The sequence below is a fragment of the Molossus molossus genome, unplaced genomic scaffold, assembly GCF_014108415.1.
Source record: "Molossus molossus isolate mMolMol1 unplaced genomic scaffold, mMolMol1.p scaffold_m16_p_7, whole genome shotgun sequence".
Classification (NCBI taxonomy): Eukaryota; Metazoa; Chordata; class Mammalia; order Chiroptera; family Molossidae; genus Molossus; species Molossus molossus.
In genome coordinates, this window is record NW_023425401.1 from 43,887,470 (window position 1) to 43,905,059 (window position 17,590).

The window sequence follows — 17,590 nt, forward strand, 5'->3', positions numbered from 1 at the left end:
TTTGATAATCAATGCCACCCACACTCAGCTCTACCAATATTATCACAAATGGAACATATTTTTTTAAAACACAGATTAGGCATAAGTAATGAACTGTGACTAGACAGAGTCAAAGAAAAGGTAAGGCCCCAAATCTTATCCCTCAGACTGATTCATAGCACAGGATTTAAATCACATCATCCAGTCTCCTAATGCAGTGGTTCTTAACTTGGCTTCCTACCAGAATCCTGGGGACCATCTGAAAGGAAATTCCCATAATTAGACTGTGCCCTAGCTCAGAGTCTCTGGGGGTGGGGGCCAGGCATCAGTATTTTTTTAAGCTTCTCAGGTGATTCCGATGAGGTAGATCACAACTGCTCCAGAGGGTGGCAACAATTATCAGCAAGTTCCTCAGCCCACAACCCCTCTAAGAATGGGGGTATGTTGGGTGCTGTGGGCTCATTTTGATCCTATCTTATATTCTGCTCAAGAACTCTATGTTATCTGCTTTGAGTGCAATTTTGAGCCTTTCTTTATGCCACAGTGATTTTTAGAGCACTATTTAATCAGGCAAATACTAGCAAAGAGAGAAAAGATGTAAAAAGAAATCTCCATAAGGCATGATACAAATAAACAAAATAAGTGAAAGAAAAATCTCAGGTTTAAAAGTAAAGCATGAGAATTCAAAGCCTGTGACATTTTATTTATACAAAAGAATAAAAATATTTTACAAGGGTTTTTTAAACTTATGTTTTTCAGATTTTCCTGTTCCTTGAATATGAAACTGCTTCCAACTCAGAAAGATTTAAGACAGGTAATTGTTAAATAAACTCTCTACCTTTCCCCTGCAAAAAACACCAAAGATCCAAGTTCCTCATTTTCCTTACATTAAAACTAGATTACTTTCAATTTAAGAACATTGGCAACTTCACGAAACAGATTTCTAGATATGTTAGCAGGAAGGTATAAGCGGTACAAAGTAATTACAAAAAGACCCAAAAGAAAAGAAGATGATAAAAACAACAATAGAAAAATGAAAAAACACAAACAAAATAAGAAAATGCCAGGTATTTACAGCCTCCCTCTGAAATGTAATCTGTGCTCTACTCTTTAGCGTAAAACCAAAGCAGAGACCATGTCCTGATGGGTATCACAGATGAAGCTGGTGCCTGCCAGTTTGGGGGGCAGATATTTGTTCCGAGATCGGAGAGATTCAGTTAACAACTTGCTGGGATTATAACCATGTCTTGGTCTTCCCGCAGTTCTGGTACTAAAAATGACACAAAGTACTGTAAATGATCCAGTGTCGTTTTATGGAAATGACTTGTCACCATATTTCAGAACAAACTACTCGGAGTCACAGGCCTTGGGTGTGGGAAAGCAGAGGTGGATGGCCAGCATGCAGGCCCTGAGGGATGTTTATCTTTGTGGGTCAGAGTTGGGTAGCAGGGACGCTTCTGCATGAATGAGTCTTCTCATAGTCAGCTCGTAGTTTTTTGTTTTACTTCAGATTACTCCTGTACTGGTTTTTATTCATTTTTTTATGGCTGCTGTGATGACTCCCTGAGGAAGTAGAAGCAGCAGCCTTCTGAGCTTTCACTCCCTGCACAGATCCATCCAGATCCTCAGGGTTCTGGTTGAGCTCATTTTCCTGATTGTGGAAGTCTGGAGAAGGATCACTTTCCATCTCACTTCCTGGCTCCCTCTTTTCAATGGGCTGGTCCTGAACTCCTGCCAATGCACTTACTGCAGCTGCTGCAGTAACTGAGAATTTACTGAAGAGCTGCTCAGCTTCCTTACACTTCTGGTTCCTTCCATCATTTTTGCTATTGGAGTTTTTTGGTTGGTCAGATACCTATCCCAGCCACGAATCATATTGCCATACATCTGCATGTCTTCCAGGTAGCAGCTTCCTTCAAAAGCATAGCTCTGTCTCTCCAAGTTTGCCAGTGTTTCCACCAGCTCTTGCTTTGGCTTCACGAGCTCCACCAGCTCCTATCGGGTGTCCGGGGTAGGCCGTGGGGCTGCCTTGCTGTGCATCGTTATGTTGGGCCGAGCAAAACTTTTTCTCTTCTTATTGAAAGGCCAAGGCAGGTAAAGGTAAAAGTTTCAATATTTCTTAAGTGATTAAGAGTTCAAGTTGCAAGGGAAAAATGGTAAATGCTGTACTGTATGCATTCTTGTAGCCAATTCATATAGAAAGTAATTGATTTGGCTCAATGAAATCTTTATAAGAACTAGACTAATCCTGGATTTATTTCAACCCAAGGCTGGCTCAGATATCTCCACAAATTTGCTTTCCTGGGTGTAATAGTTAACAGCCCTCAGACTACGACAGCACCATAATAACCTATTTCACATTATTATATGACTTAAATAATACTAGATTATAACTGAGTGTGAGTAATTGAACCCCTTAGGTTATTATCCAATAAACAATGGACATCTCTATTCCTTATTTTATGAAAGACCTAGCTGTGGGCCATTTTTGTGCCTAATAATCTGAGGTCACAGGTTAGCTCCATCAGAAATTTTCACTTACAGTCTGGTTTTTCCTGCTGACTCTACACCTCTCAAGAGAACATTCCTATTGTCTTTGTGTCATCTATACTTGTCACAATTCCTGACAAGTAGGCTTTTGGTTCATTACTGTTGAGTAAATGAGTGTTAGGATTGCTTTTCAGTAACAGTAACAGTCTTTGTTCTCACTACATAGTAAGTTCAGTTTAAGTGCACCTCAGCATACTTTAACCTTTCTTGAAATACTGGCTTAAACACTTCTAGACAAACCACAACAATTTCAATAGTATTTACCGGAGACCAAATGAGGTTTCAATAATGGTGACCTACAAAAATTGTTAGAGACAGGTTAAGTTATGGGAAACAAATGCTGAAGGATTGAGAAACATGAATGGAGGCTGAGTCTAAATGAAATCATAACGTGCCAGTAAAAAAAAAAAGTCATCTATGAACAGCTATATGCCAACAGATTGGACAACGTGGGCAAAATGGACAAACAGTCTTTCAAAATTCAGTCAGAAAGAATCAGAAGACCAGAATAGACTGATAACTAATAAAATTGAAGCAGTAATAAAAAAAAAAAATCCCAGCAGCACAGCGGGTATGGCTCAGTGGATTGAGCATCGTTCTGTGTACCAAGAGGTCACTGGCTTGATTCCTGGTTATGGCACATGCCTGGGCTGCAGACTTGATCCCCAGCAAAGGGAAGGCAAGAGGCAGTCAAAGGATGTTTCTCTCTCACATAGATATTTCTATCTCTCTCTCCCTTTCCTCTCTTTCTCTCTAAAAAATCAATAAAAACATATTTAAAAAATAACACACACACACACACACACACACATAAACCCTCCCAGCAAATAAAAGTCCTGAACCCAATGGCATCACAGGTGAGTTTTACCAAACATTTAAAGAAGAACTAACACCTATCTTCCTAAAACTATTCCAAAAAATTCAAGAGGAAGAAAGAATGCTAAGCTCTTTTTACAAGGCCCGCATTATCCTAATTGTAAAACCCAATAATGACACTACAAAGACAGAACATTATAGGTCAATATCCCTGATGAACATAGATGCTAAAATGCACAACAAAATATTAGCAAATCAGATCCAGTAATACATTAAAAAGATCATATACCATGGCCATGTGGGATTTGTTCTGGGGATGCAAGGCTGGTGCAATATTCATAAATCAATAAATGTGATACATCACATAAACAAAATGAAAGATAAAAATCACATGATCATACCAATAGATGCAGAAAAAGCATTCAACAAAATCTGTCACATTTTTGATAAAAACTCTCAGCAAAGTGGGAATAGAGGGATGATACCTCAACAAAATAAAGGCCATATATGACAAACCTACAGCCAACATCATACTCAATGGGCAAAAACTAAAGATGTTTTCCTTAGGAACAGGAACAAGACAAGGATGTCTGCTTTCATTACTCTTATTCAACATAGTACTATAAGTCCTAGCCACAGCAATCAGACAAGAAGAAAAAAATAAAAGCTATCCAAATTGGAAAAAAGGAAGTAAAACTGTCATTATTTGCAGATGATGATATTGTACATAGAAAACCCTGAAGACTCCACCAAAAAACGACTAGATTTAATAAATGAATTTGGCAAAGTAGCAGGGTACAAAATTAACGTCCAGATATTGATGGCATTTTTATACACCAATAATGAACTCTCAGAAAGAGAAACTAAAAACACAATCCCATTTACCACTGCAACAACAACAACAAAAAATGATACCTAGGAATAAACTTAACCAAGAAGGTAAAATACCTGTACTTAGAAAACTATAGGACATTGAAAAAAGAAAAAGTGGAAGATGCAAACAAGTGAAAGCATATACCATATTCATGGGTTGGAAGAATTAACATCATTAAAATGTCCATAGTATCCAAAGCAATCTATAGATTCAATGCAATCCCTATTAAAATACCAACAACGTATGTCACAGATCTAGAAAAAATATTCCAAAAATTTGTATGGAACCAAAAGAGACTCCAAATAGCTATAGCAATCTTGAGAAAGAAGAACGAACTGGAGGGATCATAATACTGAATATCAAACTATATTACAAAGCCATTGTAATAAAAACAGCCTGGTACTGGCATAAGAACAAGAATATAAATCAAAGGAACAGAACAGAAAACCCAGAAATCAACCCATGCCATTATGGTCAATTAATATTTGACAAAGGAGGCAAGAGCATATGATGGAATAAAGACAGTCTCTTCAATAAATGGTGTTGGGAACACTGGACAGGTACATGCTAAAAAAAAAAGAAAGAAACTAGACCACCAACTTACACCATACACAAGAATAAATTCAAAACGGATAAAAGACTTAAATGTAAGTTGCAAAACCATTAAAATCCAGAAGAAAACATAGGCAGTAAAATCTGAGACATCTCACATAGCAGTATTTTTGCTGCTATATCTCCTAGGGCAAGAACAACAAAGGAAAAAATAAACAAATGGACCTACATAAAACTAATAAGCTTCTGCACAGCAAAAGGAACCATCAACAAAATGAAAAGGGAACTCACTGTATGGGAGAACATATTCGCCAATAATATATCTGTTAAGAGGTTAATTTTCAAAATATATAAAGAACTTGATTAACCCAATACCAGGAAGACAAACAATCCAATTAAAAAATGAGCAAAGGACCTGAATAGACACTTCTTCAAAGAGGACATACAGATGGGCAATAGACCATGAAAAGATGCTCAACATCACTAATCATCAGAGAGATGCAAATTAAAACTACAATGAAGTATCACCTCACACCTCCCAGGATGGCTACCATCAATAAATCAACAAACAGCCCTGGCCGGTTTGGCTCAGCGGTTAGAGCGTTGGCCTGCAGTCCGGAGAGACCCGGGTTCGGTTCCCGCTAAGGGCATGTACTTCGGTTGCGGTTTGTCCCCGGCCCTGGTTGGTCGTGCGGGTGGCAGCCACTCGATGTGTCCCTTCACGTCGATGTTTCTCTCTCTCTCTCCCTTCCTCTCTCTCCTTCCCACTCTATCTGTACAAAAAATGGAAAAATATCCTCAGGTGAGGAAAAAAAATAAATAAATAAATCAACAAACAATGATGCTGGCAAAAATGTGGAGAAAAGGGAGCCCCAAGTACGCTGCTGGTGGAATGCAGACAGGTGCAGCCACTGTGGAAAACAGTATGAAGATTCCTCAAAAAGTGGAAAATGGAACTGCCATTTGACCCAATGATCCCACTTTTGAGAATATATCCTAAAAATCCCAAAACAGCAATCAGAAAGAATATATGCACCCCTATGTTCATAGCAGCATTATTTAAAATAGCCAGGATAAGGAAACAGCCCAAGTGCCCATCAACACATGAGTGGATTAAAAAGCTGTGGCACATTTACATAATAAAATACTATACAGCTGTAAAAAATAAAGACCTCTTACCCTTTGCCACAGCATAGATGGACCTGGAGAGTATTATGCTTAGCAAAATAAGCCAGTCAGAGAAAGACAAGTATCACATATTCTCACTTATATGTGGACTCTAATGAACAAAATAAATTGATGAACAAAATAGGTCCAGAGACATGGATGCATGGAACAGGCTGACAGATCCCAGTGGGGAGGGAGATGGAGGGGACTGAAAGACATTAACCAAAGAACATACATATATGCATGTATCCAAAGCCCATGGACACAGACAATAATGTGGTGAAGGCCTGGAGTGGAATGGGGCTTGGGGGGGGGGGGAAGGGAGAAAATGGGGGACATTTGAAATATAAATTTAAAAACATTTTTCAAAAGTTGGAATTAGAGTCCTCACTGTGCCTGCACAGGGACCATCATTGGGTACTCTGACAACAGGACACTGGACAAAGCTGGAGCAAAAGACAGGCTGGTTTTCAAATTTGTTGCTGGTAATCTTTAATATACAATGGATATTTTCACAATTAACCTTTGTTAGATATCATTTAATCCTATTACAGTAAAATTTTTTCCAGGGGTTACACTGGGTGTTTTGGTTAACCTTCCCATTTCTTCCATTAGACTTGTGATTAAATTAGATGGGGTCCCACTGCTCATTATAGGACCTGGCTATTGTTCTAAACAGTTGTGCACAATGGCTTCAGCAAGACCCAGGAGCCCATCAAGTCAGCAGGCTTTCCAGAAAGAAAACAAACCCAAATGGAAATTGAAACACATTTTGAGAGCAATGAAATTCTGTGTATTTTAGTTGCCTCGATTTATAGGTTGAAACTGTCTGAGAATCTCTTTATTGTATATTCTAGACAGTAATCACTTAAAAAGAAAACTTTCCAACATCTTTCAAGAAACCTCGTCAAAGTAGAAGTGTGAAACAGCCCTTATGGGTTTATAGAGAGTCCTTAATCAACGTTATGCCTGAGCACATCCCTGCTTAGAAGGGCCATGAAGGTGAGGGGAACAAGTAGTATTGGAAGTTACAGGCTGCAGTCACTTGATGTGGGTGGTGTATTTTATTTTACGTTTTTAAATAATTTATTTGTGAATTAACCCTTTAGGAAAGATTCAGTCACAGCTCAAAAAACTGTTCAGTCTTTGATGTCAACAACTACCTCGTGGTGGAGGTGGTGTCTTGGCTGGTCATTCCAATCAGGGGGTTGGCTTTGGTGGAGATTCAAAGGAGCTCTCCATTCAGGAGCCTCCATTTTTCATTCTGAATTTTAAAATACTCTCAATCAAGCATGGAAATATATATGAAATTTAAAGATGATGATATGCTTATGGAAGTCAACTAAATTACAGACACTAAATTACAATTTGGTGTCTTTCTTACCAAACCTCTTTCTTCCTTGTCAAATACTGACACTCATCTCACACAGAGAATTTTCTTAGATTGTTTATTTCTGAATCTCCTTACTCTTTTAGGGCTTTTAATTGGCGTTGATGTTCCATTCTTCAAGCTACCCCTGCCCTGCTCTGCGTGCTCTTTGGGTGATTTCTTCCTACCATTCTCAAGTATTTCTCTTTCTGTGCCTTTGCACATACTGTACCCTTTGTCTAGGATCTGCCCTCCTCCCTTCAAACAGCTGCACCCTACTCATCCCTTAGGACAAACCTCAGGTATGACCACATCCCAGAAGCCTCCCGTGATCCCATCAGTCTGAGTTGGGTGCCTTTCCTCAGCATTTCTTTAAAAGTATTGACCACTGCCTATCAACACACAATAAGCTTTCCAAGAGCAGAGATTCCAGAGGCAAACGGAGAAAATGGAGAACATCTGTAAAACTGTTAACAAAAAAAATTAAAAAATTTGGTCAAATACCCATATATATATTTGCTCAATGAATGGAAGAATTATTGATAGAGAAATTTTTCAGAAGCTTTTTTTTTTTTAAACTTTATGTTCCTTATTGTTTAAACCAATTGAAACAAGATCTGTAAGTTTTACATTTGCTTTCATGATATATATCAACCAGATTTAACCATAATCAAATAATATAAATTGTATGTAAGTGCCTTGAACACTCTAAACGATACAAATATAATCTTTTATATTAATTATAGTTATCATCATCATCCTCATGGTAGAAGAGAGAAAAAATGCAACACTCATTTTTTCAAAATGCAAGATTCATTTTCATAATGAATCTTGGAGAGAAGCAGCTGATCCATGGAGGATATTTAATAGGGAAATGAAGCAAATGTTTTTTTCTTAAAATATCACTGAGAGGTTAAAAACTCAAGAAAATCTTCTGTTGATTTGGTAAGTACCGCCCTTTAGGAATTCTATAGAATATTAATGCTATTCTTTATTCTGTGACTTTAGATAAATAGTTCTCAGAAAAAGAATCTTATTGAATGCTGGGCAGATGATCCAGACCCTAAGCTAAGACACAGGGGTGACTGCAAGTGTGGCTACAAACAGAAATGCAAATAGATTTTAAGATGAGCTGGTTGAAGCAAAATATTTTCTAGAAGGAAAAACACAATGATTCCATTTTCATATGCCAGTTTGACTGCCCAGGCAAGAAGAAGACAGTGGCGAAATATCTTGAAATGATCTGCCTGAGCAAGAACAGAAAGCTATCATTGGCAGCTCGGCTAGTGACTTATCTGTTCGCTCAGAAATCACTTATGTTAGATCATGAAGTCAGTTTCTCTCTGGTTGAAACATAAACAAAAAGAAATAAAAAAGAAGACTTTCTATTGTGGACGCTGTGTAGACTGTTCCCTTCCCTGGATGTAACTGAGGGAAAATAAGGGATTATTATTCTGCATGCTTATTTAATCAGGTACATTTGTTTTCCAGATGCAAGCGTGAGGCTTTGTGTGATGACTTCGATGACTGCAGTACTGGCACAGGATAACAGTTCCTTCTTTTCCTGAAGCCAACCTACTTGCAGATTTCATTTACATTTACTTTGCGTGCGCTAGTTCTCGGCCTGACATGTTAACAGGGTGAATTAGAGCGTGCAAAGGTATACCGAAATGGGTGTCTGGTGTGTGAGTCGGCTGGGATTTTGAAGCTGGTTTAATAATGTGACTATTTTGGAGGTGTGGGTAGGGTTAAGACGCCTGAAGAGGGCTGTGGAGCACTGAAGGACACCATGGCAGATGCCATTACCAGCTGTGGTCTGGAGGACCCTGGGGGAGGAGAGAATGTTACAGGGATCTTATGACTGGAGCTGTGGTTGTAGAGGTAGGAGCACTGTCTGGCCCCCAGCACCAAGGGTGAGAAATACCCCAGCCGCTCTATAGCAGACAGAATAATGTTCCCACAAAAGATACCCATCTATAGGTGTGAATATGTTGCCTTACCTGGCAAAAGGGACTTTACAGATGTGATTAAGGGTCTTGAGATGGGAAGAGTATCCTGATTAGATGAATTGTAAGGGTCAAAGTCAGAGATGTAAGGACAGACACTGAGGTCCAGGATGAGAGATGATGCTCTGATGCTGGCATGGAAGACAGAGGAAAGGCTACATGCCAAGGAAGGTAGGTGGCTCCCGAAACTGGAAAAGGCAAGGAAATAGGTTTTCCCCTAGAGCCTCCAGAAGGAGCCAGCCCTGCTGACACAACTTGATTTTTAAAAAATATATTTTTATTGATTTTTTTAGAGAGAGAGGAAGGGAGAAAGAGATACACCCATTGGCTGCCACCTGCATGCCCTCTACTGGGGATTGAGTCTACAACCTGGGCATGTGCCCTGACTGGAATCGAACTGGGACCTCTCAGTCTATGGGACAACGTTCAACCCACTGAGCCACACCGATTTTAACCCAGAGAACAGATTCAGAATTCTGATCTCCGGAACTGTAAGATAATAACTTTGTGTTGCTTTGAGCTACTAAGCATGTTGTAATTTGTTCCACCAGGAACAGAAAATGAATACACTTTCTCTCTTCCTGCCCTCGGATCTGCTAATGCTTCTCATTGGCCAAATTCAACAGGGAACTCAAGGGCAGGAGAGTTGGGGTGATGCAGACACAGTCCCAGGACACAGAATAGGGCAAAGAAGGGACAAGAATGATCTGGGGTGGGGAGAGTTCAAAAGAAGCACCAATACTGGGTGGTGTGTGTGGGGGTGGGGATAGATCTTAAAATAATGACTAAATATGACAAATGAAGGTTGCTGTGTCTTCCTAAAATTCATTTGTTGAGGTCATGATACTGAAAGTGATGGTATTAGGAGATGGGCCCTTTGGAAGGTGCTTAGTGAGATTAGTGAGATTAGTGAGATTAATGCTCTTATAAGAGACCCCAGAGAGCTCCCTTCTCCCTTCTACCATGTGAGACTCAGCAAGAAGACACCATCTCTGAACCCAGAAGTAGCTCTTCACCAGACACCTAATCTGCCAGGGCCTTGATCTTGGACTTCCTGTCTTCAGAACCATGAGAAATAAATTTCTTTTGTTTGTGAGCTACTCAGTCTGCGGTATTTTGTTATAGTAGCCTAAATAGACTAAGACAAAGGCTTTAAGAAATAATTCAAGAAAAGGACCAAAAGAAAAAAAATCAGGTGACAGTAACCTTGCCCATACTGAAGAAGCTGTTTTTGGAAAACTTGTTTTTCACATTTCATTTTACACATAGCCTCTTAAGATGTCATTATAGAAAGATAAGTGGCATCAGGGTTACTGAGTTGAATTTTAAAAATTGCTAAAGATTTCAGAGTTGCCTTTGCATCTAGTCAGCTTCCATGCCCCCCAGTTCTGCGTCCACTCCGTCTCCAGCAGCTGCCTGTCATTTCCCACTTCTCTTGCCTCCATTCACCACTCACTGGTCCTCTCTTCTCCCTCTTCTTTCAGTCCACATGGTTGCCACAGTCACCTTTCAAAGCTCACCTCTGCCTTGGTCTCTCTCCTTCTTGAACACCTACCTTCCTCCTCTGTACTTCTTGAACAGAATCCAAACTCCTTGACTATAAAGATCATCCAGGACCTTGTCCCTAGCCTTGCAGCTCATCCCCACCATTGTCCTGGGTTTAATATGGCCGGCTTCTCATTTTTCTACTCTTCACTGGGCTCTCCCACCTTGCATTTTTGCTCTTGTCTTGCTTATGCTAGTGATTCTTGCCATTCTCCCTGACTTTCCCCAGCTTGTCTTATAATTATGCCCATCCATCAAGGCTCCACTCAAATTCCCCATGTAGGATCATTGGTCATTTCAGGGGAAAATTTGTCCTCCTATCTCTCAGGGTCACTGCATCTTACTGTGCCTCTCTTACAACTCTCATTGTAGCCCTGCTTATTGTTCTAGTTCTCTGTATGTATTCTCCCCACCACCATTTCTAAACCTATGAAACTATAAACTGGAAAGAGGGATAGTGCCCTCTAGTAGTAGCTAATATATTGCCTTAAATATAATAGATGTTCTTTCTGATTGGTGTTTTGGGATGCTTAGGATGTATTCCCCAAAGTGGGATTGCCGTGTCAAATGGCAGTTTTGTTTTTAATTTTTTGAGGAAACTGCATACTGTTTTCCATAGTGGCACCCCTATGTTCATAGCAGCATTATTTATAATAGTTAAGATCTGGAAAGAGCCCAAGTGACCATCAGTAGATGAGTGGATAAAAAAGCTGTGGTACATTTACACAATGGAATACTATGCAGCTATAAAAAAGGAGCTCTTATCCTTTAAGACAGCATGGATTGACCTAGAGATGATTATGCTAAGTAAAATAAGCCAGTCAGAGAAAGACAAGTATCACATGATCTCACTTATATATGGAATCTAATGAATAAAATAAACTGATAAACAAAATAGTCTTGGAAGCATGGAACAGACTGACAAACCTCAGAGGAGGGGGGGCGCAGAGGGCAGGAAAAAATCAACTAAAGAACTTACATGCATTTATGCATAACCAATGGACACAGGCCTGGGGTGGGGTCCTGGGTGGAGGAGGGGAGAGGGGGGAAAATGGGGATATCTGTAATACTCTCAACAATAAAAATAAATTAAGAAATAATAGATAATAAAAGTTGCTTGTAGTGGGGACAAAATTTATTCCTGTGTACAGAAAAAATGTTAATGGAAGAGGGATTGTCTTTGTGGGGAGCTGAGGGTGTGTGGGAGTTTGATGGAGACAATGCTTGGAGGTCAGGACACTGAGGGCCATCTATGTCTTTCTCCTTGTTTTACACCATTGATAAGTTGCCTAGCACAGGATAAGAGCCCCATAAACATGTCTCAAATGAATGAATAAATGCTATCTACTTCATTTTGGTTAAAGCTAACCTTGAATTCGTGAGAACAAGGTCTTAACAAAAGTCTCTAACAAGTGTTACAATATGAAGAGGGTGAAAAGTGTGTAAAAGTGAAAATAACACAATCCTCTATTTGCAGTGAGAAGCAAGCTTAGAAACAGCAGTACAGCACCAGGACCAGCTGAAGAAGACCCAGCCACAAGGAGGAGGCATCTCTTTTCTTTTTGGAGTAAATGCTTTTCTTGGCATAACTGGCTAAAAGCAGACTGATTAATTTTTGCACTTAGTCCTGTGAGAAGCACTGGGATGTAAATTCACATGGGGCTTAGATTATACCTTCTACACTACAGCTTCAGGGCAGAGATCACGTTTTATAACATAATACTTTTTACTTCTACAATATCCTTGTGGTATGTAGCACAGTTCTGATTGGTGAATGAGAAGGGGGAGGGGTCAAGGGAGGAAGAGAGAGAGAGAGAGAGAGAGAGAGAGAGAGAACGAGAACAAGAGAGAAAATGATTGGTTGAATGATTCCTGTGAGGTAAAGAAAATAAAGAAAGCTGTTGCTGATAATATACCCACTAAACTGTCCACAGGAGCATTGAGGGCAAGGAGCCATCTTATCAACCTTTTAATCTCTGGTTTCTATTATCCTTACCTTAAGGCGAGGACTCTGAACTTCAGGGAGGAAGAGGGACTTGTGAAAGGCCATAGAGCTTATAAGTGAGGTAACAAGACAAGACACTGGTTCTCCAATTCCCAAACCCAGCATTGCTGAGGAGGGGTGAAAGGCACAAGAGTAGGTTTTTACTTAGTTCAGAGTTAAAGTTTCCTTCTTTATCAACGAGAAACTAATGTGTTTATAATTTATTAACCTTTGCAACATTGTTAAAAAGTACACACATAATCATGTGTCACAAATATCTTTGTGTCCAGGTTCATTCAAGCATGAGTAAGATGAGAAAGAAGGCTTGATGACAGGTGTAATGAGGATATCTAAAATTGTGTGTAAATCTAGTTAGCATATTACGGTTCTGAAATTTCCTGATCACTTCAACTACTTTCTCCTTGAATAAATGTTATTTTTATAGTGTCAAAGTTTCAGATCAACAGAATAATGGATGTCCGTGTGCCTACATTTGACTGGCACAAGAAGTATGTTCCTAAGGCAGAAAAACTCATGTGTTTGGGGTCAACTATCTTTGTTTGGTTATAATGAAAATACAGACTCTTTTCAATAGCTTAATTTTAAGGCAGCTCTCCAGAGGATCTTTACTTACTGGCACAATATTCAATTGTACTGGCAATGAATGTGTGGATTACAATAATTTTTCTATTGATATGCTAACACTGAATAAATAGAAAGTTAGAGTAGCATTGTATCACTATCATTTTGATGCACAAAATAAACATTATCTATTTTCTTTTCTTTTGCTATTTGAAGTCACATATTAATTACTTAAAATTTACAACTAGGAAAGTAGCCGAGTGCCTACAAATCTTGTTTCTGTTCAAGTTAATTCAGATAGTCCATCCATGCGTGAGAATGGCTGAGCTATGACACTGGGCCACATGTTTTCTGGCGATAATGAGAAGATAATATTCCTTAGGAGTATTTAAGTGACATCACTATCGATAGGTTAATTGGAAATAAAAATGTAAAGCTTTTTTAAATCACTAGAATAAAAAGCCTCTGGTTTGTTGAAGTCTCCCCACTTTGCAGTTCTAGGTTAATAACTGTTTGATTAATGTAACTATGCTGCTCTCAGAATCCCACATACATCCCATGGCCAATCAACCATTTTCAAAAGAAGACTTTCCCACTTACAGCTTGATCACAGTCATCTTGCTCTCTCTATTCCTTTACAAAATTCTTGAAAAATGACTACTGAATTCGACAAAGTGCATGGAATATTGGGTGGAAAAAAAGAAATGCAATTTGATGTGAGGTCATGAGAGTTGGCAGGTGGGGATAGGTTGATAGGTTATGTGAGACGCCCTCCATATTCAGAGCCCAGAGTGCAACTTGCTCTGGCTATTTAATAAGTTTCATAGCTAATTATTTTGAGAAAGACAGCTAAGTTATATGACTTTGTGATGCATCCCAACTAGACTCAAATTATATTTTCAGCTCTCTGTGTGAATATTTACACTTATGTGACTATATACATGCATTTAGATTTCTATCTCTATACTAAACTCCTAATTAATCAGCCAACACCTAATTATGCAGTTGTGAACCACCCAGATGCAAAAATTGATTCTTTGCAGTAATTAGCACTTATTTAATATAGTTTCAAGCCAGATACTTTCTAGGCATGTTAGAAGCATTATCTCATTTAATTCTCAAACAACACAAACAAGCAAATGTACTCTCAATGAGCTAGAGAAAAACAAAGAAAACGTCACATTAATTTTGGTAAGTGACATTCGAATTCATTTTTCTTACATTGGGAATCTGATGAACTGACAGAGAGTGCCATTGGTACCAAGATATCAGGTTATTCTTAGTTTGAGCTGTCCCACACCACTGACTCTTCCCCTTCATCTGGGTTGGACAGGAACCTTTAACCTGTTGTGTGGATGGGCATTCAAGAATGACTTAGATCCATTTCATGATGCTTCATTTACTTCTGTCTCTCTTTCTTGAGTAAATTTTCTGCTTTTCTGTCCTTGGCTCCTGCCTTGAACTATGGTCTTTGTCATCTCCTCCATTCTATTTCTTGTATATCCTAGTAATCTTGGGCTATCTCTCAGTATAGCTCCTCAGATCTGACTTTATGTTGCTCCTTTTGGAGGCTGACCCCTCCTACATTGTCTTTGTACAGGCTTGCGTTATTTTTGGTATGATGTTGCCTAGTCATTTGACAAATATGGGTCACCGGTCTCCAAAAGAGCTGCATATAAATGTGTGAATGGAAATACTAAAATTCATCACCATTCCTATAAAAACAATTCTGCAGGCTTGCCCTGAGGGAGAATTCTTGTTCTCTAATCACCTTTGTTTTCCAAGGATAGCACATTAGTAATGTAATTTGTTTGTTTGAAGTGTCTCTAGTCACTGAGATATAAATGTGCAATTGATTTATTTTTCCAATAACTGCTATAGCTGTGTTCTGTTGACTTACCCCACCCCCTTATTGCTGTGTAGCAGTCTAATTCCACCTTTTCAACACTTATAGCTATTAAAAAAGTATAGTGTAGTTAGCATTGTAACCTACTTTCAATTAAAGGCTCCTCCTTCTTACTGAAGACTCAGCTGAAGGCTTGAGCTACTTAGTGGGGAAAGAGTCTTCTCCTCTCTCCACAAGCTCACTCTCCTTCCTCATCTCTCCAGTCTGCTAGAGAAGCTCTGATGGCAGGTAATGTGAGAGGGACAACATTCACTTGAAAGATCAAGAGCTAGTGTCTGAAAGTCTGTCCTCCTCTCTTTAGTACTATTATTCCCTGTGTGGCAGATTGTGTGTGTGTGTGTGTGTGTGTGTGTGTGTTTAGGTGGAGGGAGGGGGCAGATCTTAATTGAAAGCACACTTTGTGTTAGGGATTGTTCTAGGTGCTGGGGATGTGGTAGGATCAAGAAAGACAAGATTGCCCTAGCCAGTTTGGCTCAGCGGTTGAGCGTTGGCCTGTGGACCAGAGAGTCCAGGGTTTGGTTCCTGCTAGGGGCACATATCACACACACACACAAAAAAGAAAGACAAGATTTCTGACTTCAGACAATTTAAATCCAGTGGACATTCAAGTGCTGCTTCTCTCCTGGGGATGTTTTGGGTTAATTCTTTGGAAGATCTGATGTGAAGTTTCCCCTGTGTGTTGCAACACAGGTGAGGGTGGTTTCTTCCTCTTCCATATTGCACCCCTTCCCTCCACTATGGATAATACAATTATAGCCTCTTTTAGTAGAGGTCCCTTTGGCCAGAAAATATCCCACCAGAAAGATGGCTTAAGCCCCAAATCACCTCCTGTAGTGCCTACTCAACCTATGGGAAATGGGGAACCGCAGGCTGCTCCAGACCCTCCTCTCTTTGCTTCTATTTTCCTTTATCTTTTTCTCCCTTCCCCAGATAATCAAGGTCTCTGTGATTCAATGGCTCAGCCACTTTTAGAAAAGAAATAACCATCAGTCTCCCATGGGGTAGAAGGCAAGGATGGTTTAAGGATCCCCAAATCTTGAAGCAGAGGAACAGGACAAGTCTAATATCTCTCTCCTTCATGGGGGTTCAGAGTAGGGAGAAGGGATGGTTAATAATTCACAAACTCTGTTTTCTCCCAGTGGGAAACTCCTGCTTCTACTCTGCACTGGGAAAGTGTAGGGAAAGACAAATCAGTAGGGTTAGTTCTGTGAAACAGCAGTTCACAGCAGGTCCCCCAAGAAAGTGGTTGGCCTCATTATTAATGATTCTCTAAATGGAATGTAGGGAACTTAGTTTTCTATCCTGAGTTGTGGCCCAAGTCACCATTTCCTAGATAACTGGATCCAGGCTGGGATTACATCATCATACCACATGGAGAGAAATAACAGAATAAAAACAAGGTGCTGGATGAAGTTTGGTGATTATCCATGAATTTTACTTACTCATCCTCAATCTAGATAATTAAAATGTGACTTCATTTTTATTTCTTTTTAAAGTCTTTATTACCCAAGATTTTCTTTAAAAAATGGGTTGTTGACTAAGATGTGCATAATGTATGTTTATTATTAGAATCTATTATGCCAGTTCTATTCTGTGTTTTAATTTTTAATTGTATTAGTTTATATTTATGTTTTGTTTTTTTTTTAATCCTCACCCGAGGATATTTTTCCTTTTTTTTTTTTTTTTTTTGTACAGATAGATTGGGAGGGAGAGAGAGGAAGGGAGAGAGAGAGAGAAACAGCGATGTGAAGGGACACATCGAGTGGCTGCCACCCGCACGACCAACCAGGGCTGGGGACAAACTGCAACCGAAGTATGTGCCCTTAGCGGGAACCGAACCCGGGTCTCACCGAACCCGGGTCTCTCCAGACCGCAGGCTGACGCTCTAACCGCTGAGCCAAACTGGCCAGGGCTATATTTATGTTTTAAAGGCATAAAGGATATGGTAGAGGGGATTAATGCTATGGTCTTGGTGGCATCAGGAGCCCTGGGTTTTGTGTCTTATGACTAATATCACTTATTAACTCAGAGATGCTAGACTTAACCTCTGTATGTCTCAGTTTTCTCATCTGACAATGGTGATGATGGTGATGTTTATCTCACAAGGTTGTTGAGAAGATCTCATGACAGATGCATGTAAATTTAGCACAGTGCCTGGCACATGGCAAGCATTTGAAAAAAGTCATGTTACATTTTATTCAATAGGAGACTTTCAAACTCACTTTAAATTTGAATATATAAAACACTAATGATTGGGGTT

General features: G+C 39.4%; 1 protein-coding gene and 1 pseudogene across 3 annotated transcripts in view; both read right to left on the reverse strand.

The window, feature by feature from the left end:
• The window catches only part of MAGI2 (membrane associated guanylate kinase, WW and PDZ domain containing 2), a 1,542,253-nt gene that overhangs the window by 59,745 nt on the left and 1,464,918 nt on the right, over positions 1 to 17,590 (reverse strand). The window lies entirely within an intron of this gene.
• On the reverse strand, positions 1,130 to 12,908 carry LOC118620286 (annotated as a pseudogene).